Source organism: Sinocyclocheilus anshuiensis, unplaced genomic scaffold (genome assembly GCF_001515605.1).
Source record: "Sinocyclocheilus anshuiensis isolate Anshui unplaced genomic scaffold, SAMN03320099.WGS_v1.1 scaffold956, whole genome shotgun sequence".
NCBI classification, from domain to species: Eukaryota; Metazoa; Chordata; class Actinopteri; order Cypriniformes; family Cyprinidae; genus Sinocyclocheilus; species Sinocyclocheilus anshuiensis.
Window position 1 is genome coordinate 451,795 of NW_015551056.1, and position 8,214 is coordinate 460,008.

Here is an 8,214-nt window from a genome sequence, read left to right on the forward strand (position 1 = left end):
GGGCTCATGCTTATAACAGTAGCTTGGTGGAGTAGACTCATTTAGACCAATATAATCATTTGGTTTTAGCCAGGTTTCAGTCAAACAGAGTACATCAAAACTATTATCTGTGATCATTTCATTTACAATAACTGCTTTGGGTGAGAGTGATCTGATGTTTAGGAGTCCAAACTTTAAAAATTGTTTTTGTTTATTTATTTTAAATTTTTCTGGTTTAATCACGATCAGATTTTTTCTAGAGCCTGCATTAAATTTATATTTTGACCTCACTATTCGGGGAACAGACACAGTCTTTATAGATTGTACAGCGCAAGTACTTCTATCATTTAAGCGGGTAGAACAAAAGTCATCAGGGCAGTTATTTGAGATTTGACTTAGTAGTCATATGGTGCGTAGCGTCCTGGAGATGTTGTCCAACAGGTGTTCCGCTCCGACTCTGCTGGGGTGCAGGCCATCAGCGCGAAAAAGCCTAGGACGCTCCCAGAAAAGAAGTTAAGTGGCTTGTGGCAGCCAAGTGTTCATAGCAACGTCGCTTTTTGATCCTTCGATGTCGGTTCTTCCTATCATTGTGAAGCAGAATTCACCAAGCATTGGATTGTTCACCCACTAATAGGGAACGTGAGCTGGGTTTAGACCGTCGTGAGACAGGTTAGTTTTACCTTCAGTTTTACCTTTCATATGTTAAGTTAAGCCAGATCTTCAGAAAGGAAATATAGTACTGATTGTGGATAGTTCAGCACCCCGTGGTTCCTGGCCCATAGGAAGAGTGATTGAAGTTTTACCTGATGCCAAAGGGTTAGTGAGGATTGAAAAAGTGAAGACAAAGACTGGTGTATTGGAGAGACCTATTATAAAACAGTGCCTGTTACTAGAAAATGCTAAAATGCGATTGGAAGGCTTGGAAGCTTGCCCAGACTGACTGGACAAACTTAGATAAGTATTCTTATATATTAAGTATTCTAGACTTCCAAAATGGGGATGGGCTGAGTCTGGGGTGTGGCAAGACTTCATTATCTCATCATGAACCTCTTCTTCTGTGGAGCAACTGTTCACCAATATCATGTAAAGACAAGAATGAAAAAAAAATAATAATAATAATAATAATGCTCTTAGGGCTTCTGTACTGTAACACACACATTTGTAACTCCATACTCTGTATGGAAAAAACATGTGTAGTGATATTTTTTTTTTCTGTAGTGCACATGTATTTTTTGGAAGTCCCGACTTAGCTGATGTACTTTGACTTGACATTAGGTAGCTGCCAGTGTTTTCCAAAGTAACGATGAAACACTGCTGTGACAATGACTGTGCTCACCTCAGGGCCTCATTTGGGTGTGCCTCGTGGCTGACTCATGTCCTGAGGACCCAATGTAAGCAGCTACTTTTTCGTGTATGCGACCTTATTACAGCAGTCTGTCAGAATCACTTCAAGAGGTTTTCTTTGGCAAATCTCCTGACAGGAAATTGATGATTTTACAATAGAAAATTAAAAAAAATTAAAATAATGTAAGAATTTACTGCTAACAACTATGCTTAACCCATATAAAGTCCTACAAATTTTACAGACTGGTGTTTTAGTGCATTTCCTGCAAATATGGAAAAAAATAAAGGGTCTCATATATTAAATATTTGCAGTGTCACATGGATAGTGCAAAATGTCACATGACCAAAGCAGTTTACTTCCTGTTTGCATCATGAGAACATGATGGCTGCTTAAAAGCTCCAAAACAAAAGGCTAGTAAAGTATGTTAACAATGTCACGGGTGTGTGTAGGAATAAACTCACAAAGATGCAGATGAACGTAAGAGCGAGATTGAGGGGCCATTTACACGAAAGCGTTTTCAGTCAAAAACGGGAAACTTTTTTTGCATTTTGCCTGTTCGTTTACATGACAACGGCGTTTTGGGGACTGAAAACGCATATTTTTGAAAACGGGTTTCAAAGTGCAAGTTTTTGAAAATGCCACTGTTTCCGTGTAAACACCCAAAACGGGAATCTTTGAAAACGGTGACGCCATGCACGTGCATAGTACGTGTTAGGTATGTAGACATGTGCAGTATGTGTCGATTATAAAGGCAAGCACGAACAAACATACACAACAATGGAGGAGTACATGGTACTGTTGTTGCTGTTGAAAGTATACCAGAATATTCCACTGCGTTCCTGGACACACAATTTGCATAGCTGTAATTCATAGGTGGGAATTATGCTAATTGTGAATGAGCGTGCACGAGCGCCCTATTTACGAAACGGATTGGAATTCATTAACACACATGTTTAACTATCAAATCGTAAGTTTATGAAACGTTTGTGAATCCGGAGGAGAGTTTTCGGGAAGGTCTGTTTTACGTGCAAATTACTCAGAATTTACAGAATTTACTATTTACGCAAGTTTCATGAATGAGGCACATTGTGTGTAATTATGCGAGTATCATTTAAAAAAGGATGTAAGTTATTAACTTTTTTAATTTCTCATTTAAAAATCTAGTGTTTAATCATGTCTAAATATTTATTCAAATGAAGAACTTAAAAATAAGTAAACAGGTATTACCTGCAATATTCTAGATATATTTAGTAAAGAGCCATACAGCTACCTAGTGGGTAAACCATGGCATTACAAATAAATAAAAAAATCTGACCACAAAATGACTCTAATTTGCCTCTTTGCATTGGAATTTAAGACTATTTTCTCTATTTTAACCTTACATACTACACTAATTGTAATATAAGTAATAGACACATTAGAAAAAAATATTTTAAGTCATTAATGGACCATAATTGTTGCACAAATAGTATTTAGTACCAAAAGATCTCCTCAAAATATTACATAAATATTACTGAACTAAAATATACAACACTTATTTAACTGAAAAATAGTTCAGCTGTATGGTCACATTATAAGTAAGCAATAGCCTAAGAAAACCATATTAATGTTGCCTCTCCATCACTCTCCAGAATAAAATGATACAGTAAATGTCATTGACATAATAATCAATGCATAATATGTTGTAATGTTTACCAAAAATTGCTGCAAATCGTTGTCGTGTAAATGTAGCCTTAATAATAAAAGAACTCACATGCAGGGAATAACACATGCTTTACCATAAACAAGAACCAACAAACACAGAGGGAAAACTGAGGACTTATAAGCAGGGACCAAACAAAGGAACTGATGAGATAATTAACAACACAGGTGGAACCAAATTAACTAATCAGAACTCAGGCATTGTTACCCAGCTGTACATAGAGGAGGGGCGGGACAAATACCGACCAACCATCCTACTTGCCCGACTGCCTACAACAATGGAGAAGTCAATATTACTGGTTGCTGTTTTTTTATATTTAGTAAAATTCTTAAAAATTAGATACTAGTAATACGTTGCCGCCGTGGATATTCCAAATCATAGCAACTACAGCGTATCAGCTGGAAAACTCTGTGCCACCAAAGCGTTCTCAAGGGCCCCCAGCGGATGTAAATTATTAACTTTTTTAATTTCTCATTTAAAAATCTAGTGTTTAATCATGTCTAAATATTTATTCAAATGAAGAACTTAAAAATAAGTAAACAGGTATTACCTGCAATATTCTAGATATATTTAGTAAAGAGCCATACAGCTACCTAGTGGGTAAACCATGGCATTACAAATAAATAAAAAAATCTGACCACAAAATGACTCTAATTTGCCTCTTTGCATTGGAATTTAAGACTATTTTCTCTATTTTAACCTTACATACTACACTAATGTGGATATTCCAAATCATAGCAAATCTTAGCCACCAAAGTGTTCTCAAGTGCCACCAGCTGGTCGTTTTAAGAAGAGCGCCTGACATTTTTTCAAAAATGACTCTAATTTGCCTCTTTGCATTGGAATTTAAGACTATTTTCTCTATTTTAACCTTACATACTACACTAATTGTAATATAAGTAATAGACACATTAGAAAAAAATATTTTAAGTCATTAATGGACCATAATTGTTGCACAAATAGTATTTAGTACCAAAAGATCTCCTCAAAATATTACATAAATATTACTGAACTAAAATATACAACACTTATTTAACTGAAAAATAGTTCAGCTGTATGGTCACATTATAAGTAAGCAATAGCCTAAGAAAACCATATTAATGTTGCCTCTCCATCACTCTCCAGAATAAAATGATACAGTAAATGTCATTGACATAATAATCAATGCATAATATGTTGTAATGTTTACCAAAAATTGCTGCAAATACCTGTATAATGAAGCTGTTGTCTATCCCACTTAAACCCATTCAACTGTATTGTCAGCACTGGTTTGTTTGGAAAGCTCCATGAACCATGTGACCAAGCAGTAATCACTGATGAGATCAAAGCTTGTCGCATCTCTGTTTTTCAGTGTCTCTGGCTTTAACTGAAGCACTACATTTTACGATGTACACCTCATTAAGTGTGCCAAACGGTATTTATTGTTTGAATTTAGTATTAAAACTTACAAAATTTAAAACCTGAGACTTTGTCACAAGCAGGGTTGACAATTTGGCATGAGATTTACATGAGCAGAGTGAGAGCAAGAGACAGAGCCTAAAATCGTGTCTCATGCCAAATGCATGAGAGTTGGCAACCCTGTTGTACACTGTAAAATTCAATAGTTTACCTTACTTAGATTTAAGTTAGTTTTCTTTACTTAGTTGTTATACTTACAATGTTTTATTAAGTTACAGCTACTTTCAAGACAAATAAAACAATTTACTTACTGTTTTGAGTGAAACTTACTTAAAATATTCAAGTAGCCACAAAGGAACCAATGACATTAATAAACCAGTGAGAGGCAGCAGTGCACTAATATGTTGCTAATGTGCAACATAACAACAGAAAAAGAAGAAAAGAAAAAGAGTCTTAATAGACTTTTCACCCATTTCCTCCATGTCTGCAGTTATCTTTCACTAGTTGCATTCACTCATTTCCCAAAGTCATCTTGAATGTTGAATTTTCAATACAACTGAAATATGTGAGAGAACATCACATAAGCTAACTTCATAAACTGATGTTGATACTCCTAAAATGTGTGGGTTTTTTTTTTTACTTACCATTATAGTGATTAGCGTTCCCTTTGGTTGGGCACTTGGAACTTCGTTTATGTTACTATAATTATCTTCCTGTTAATGCAGCAGTGCATCATGAAGTCAGAGATATTTGATTTCAAGGGAAGAAAAGTCAAAAAATAGATTGGTTTTAGAAGGTGATCTGTCTTCTAATTAAAGCATTAGTGTAATTTTTGTCTGTGTTTATTAATGAACTTTTTCATTTTTCATAAACACCTTGAGATGCTTTTAATTGGGTTTATATAATCCTTAAATAGTGTGTGGTAATATGCTGAAATCACACAGACTTAAACATTTAGCATGTGAATCACGACAATGGTAACAATTCAATTTCATTTATTTTCATTAATTGTAACAATGACCATTTTATTTGCTCTTTTTGTTGTGCTACTACTGACACAAATAAAATTGGCAAATAAAACCAACTGTAAAACAAAGCAACTGCATAATTTATTCTGCCGCAATGCACTCTGGGAGTCAGTGAGTAGCTATACTAAGTCATGAGTAAACCTAAATGAAAGGATCAAGTACCCCCTACAGTTCTTTTTTTAGTTACTAGAACTCTTTTGTAAGTAAACTGTACTAACGAAGCATTTGTCAGTACAACATACTATTCCTATTTCACTTTACTTCGTTTTTTCAAGGCAATCGGTTTGCATGCTTTTTTTAAGTAAGCCCAACTAATTCGATTTTACTGTAGATACAAGAATATGTGTGGTTCTGAACAGTATATAAGAATAGTAAATAACTGTACACAAGAATAATTATAATAACAAACATTTACAACCATATTAAGCAGTTACAAGGGCATTGAAATATTTCTACAATAGTCACAATAATCAGCATTATGTACAGCCTTGCTCTGAGCAGGACTCAAACTCACGGCCGTAGCATCATTAGTACCATTCCAGCGGCCTTAATCTGGCCACACACTAGACGATTTTCAAATTTTAAACGATTTTAAAACCATGGGAGACCACAGACATGAAGACAGTTGAACCGATTTTTAGCCTTATAATCCTCTGAATGTACACACTAAACGATTCGACCAGACCGTGAGACCACATACTTGATGATTGTAGGAACGATTTCAGTGACACGAGATCTCACGGAGACTCGCGAGATCAAACGTGACTACAGAATAAAAACAAATGAAGAACAATCGACACTGTCAGCTGGCTCTCCTGCAGTGCGTTCTGTTTCACAGTTAAAAACAAAGTATAAAAAAGAATATGGGTGATGTATTTCGTGGCATTTTTGTGGCTGCCAAGTTTCAGCTATAGAAGCATGCAACATCCGGTAAGTGACGCTTGCTCATTCTCATTGGCTATCACATCAGAGGCAGCCCGATCAAGAGTCATAAATATCAAGCATGTTTGATATTTACGATTTGAGTTTGGGGACGCTCCGTCTCAATCGGGAGCAGTTAAATAATCATAATGACACCACAAAATAGAGGATTTTTTTGGACAAAAAAATATTTTTTTTTTGCAACAAGCCTCGAATCGAGCCATGCCCCCCGAATGATCAAATCGGACTTAAAATCTGCCTTAAAATCTGCCTTAAAATCGGCCTTAAAATCGTCTAGTGTGTGGCAGCTTTATGCAAACAACATGACGGTGCAATTTTAGAATGTGAATCTTGAGGCATCCATCAGTACGTGTGCAAATAAGCATATAATCCACATAACTGCTCTGATAAACATGTAAACAGCTGTTGTAAACAATTCTAATCACATTAATTTGCACAAAAAGAATAACAATTGCTGGATCACAATCGTGGTACACAAGCATACAGTGTTGCCATTAATATCTGAAGTCTATGACCTACTTCAACAGCAAAAATACACAAATGTATTAACAATAAAGATAAGAACATTTAAACTTACTTCTAGCTGCACGCACAAACTGGAAATAAATTTTGTGGAAAACACTCATTTAGCTCCGCACTGAACTTCCTGATGCAACACTCCTCTTTTTCTTTCTAGCGGAACTACTTACAGATGATGCTAAAGCTGTACTGATTAGTAGGTCCTGCTGTCAATTAAAGGGGTGGTTGATTGCGATTTCACTTTTTTAACGTTAGTTAATGTGTAATGTTGCTGTTTGAGCATAAACAATATCTGCAAAGTTACGACGCTGAAAGTTCAATGCAAATGAAGATATTGTGGCGACTTATGTTTAAAGATGTGACAGAATTCATATATGGTGCTTGCAAGGTTTTCCCCTTTAAGAATGTTAGTTGACGGCAGTGTGTGTTTTCCCCTTTAAGAGATTAGAGTTTTTGACTAGTGGGTTGTTCGGAAAATAAAGTTAGCCAGTTCACGGCTTTAGCATCCAACTCACATGTAGTCTCCACTCATTGAATTGCACGAACACCCACATGTGGTGACCCCGATGCTCTTGGATGTTTCCAGAATTTTTTGTCGTTATTGAGGAAGACGAAATGACGGCCTATACGGTTGCACTCAAGTTACCCGAGTTTTGGGAGCAGCAAGCCGCGGCATGGTTTGCACAGGTGCAGAGGCGCAGTTCGCTCTGCGTGACATCACTGCGGATGACACAAAGTATTACTACGTCGTAGCTTCAGCCTTTTAAGTGAACCCCCGGAGAGGGACAAGTATGGCACCCTTAAAACTTACCTGTTGGGAACTTTTGACTGAATCAGAGCGTGCGAGGCAGCTTCTTTCATTACCAGGACTGGGTGATGCAAAGCCCTCTGAGCTTATGGATCACGTGTTGACATTGTTAGGTGAACATAAGCCCTACTTTATATTCAAGGAGCTGTTTCTTCGACAAATGACAGAACAAGTCCGCACAGCTTTGGCTGGCACGACGATTACAAACTTACTGGCTAAAGCTGGCTAAAATGGCGGACAGCTGCACAGAGTTGTGCTATACCAACATCTTTCAACGCCTCCATTAATCCGCTGGTTGGAGCGGCTAATCGGGCTGCACAAGCACCAACACGGCGAACCGACTCTGGATTTTGTTTTTATCACGCTCGTTTTGGAGACAGGGCCAGGAAATGTTGTTTGCCATGTAATTTCCGTGGTAAGAGTACCACACAGTCTGTGAATGCTGTGGACAGTGGACATACTGGCTGCCTTCTCTTCATTACGGATGATATAT

At 36.8% G+C, this 8,214-nt stretch overlaps 1 protein-coding gene and 1 long non-coding RNA gene across 2 annotated transcripts in view; one reads left to right on the top strand and one right to left on the bottom strand.

Annotated features, from left to right (window-relative positions):
- LOC107661981 (collagen alpha-1(XXV) chain-like) overlaps nt 1–8,214 on the top strand; it is a gene marked incomplete at its 3' end in the record, with an annotated part of 543,306 nt that overhangs the window by 420,464 nt on the left and 114,628 nt on the right. The gene's annotated exons all lie outside the window — the stretch shown is intronic.
- Nucleotides 551–8,214, bottom strand: part of LOC107661980 (uncharacterized) — a 21,872-nt gene continuing 14,208 nt past the window's right edge. Inside the window, exons 3-4 of the long non-coding RNA XR_001631159.1 lie at nt 1,226–1,237; nt 551–659 (exon numbers count right to left, since the gene is read on the bottom strand). This is a non-coding gene — a long non-coding RNA (uncharacterized LOC107661980). The remainder of the gene's footprint in view (nt 660–1,225; nt 1,238–8,214) is intronic.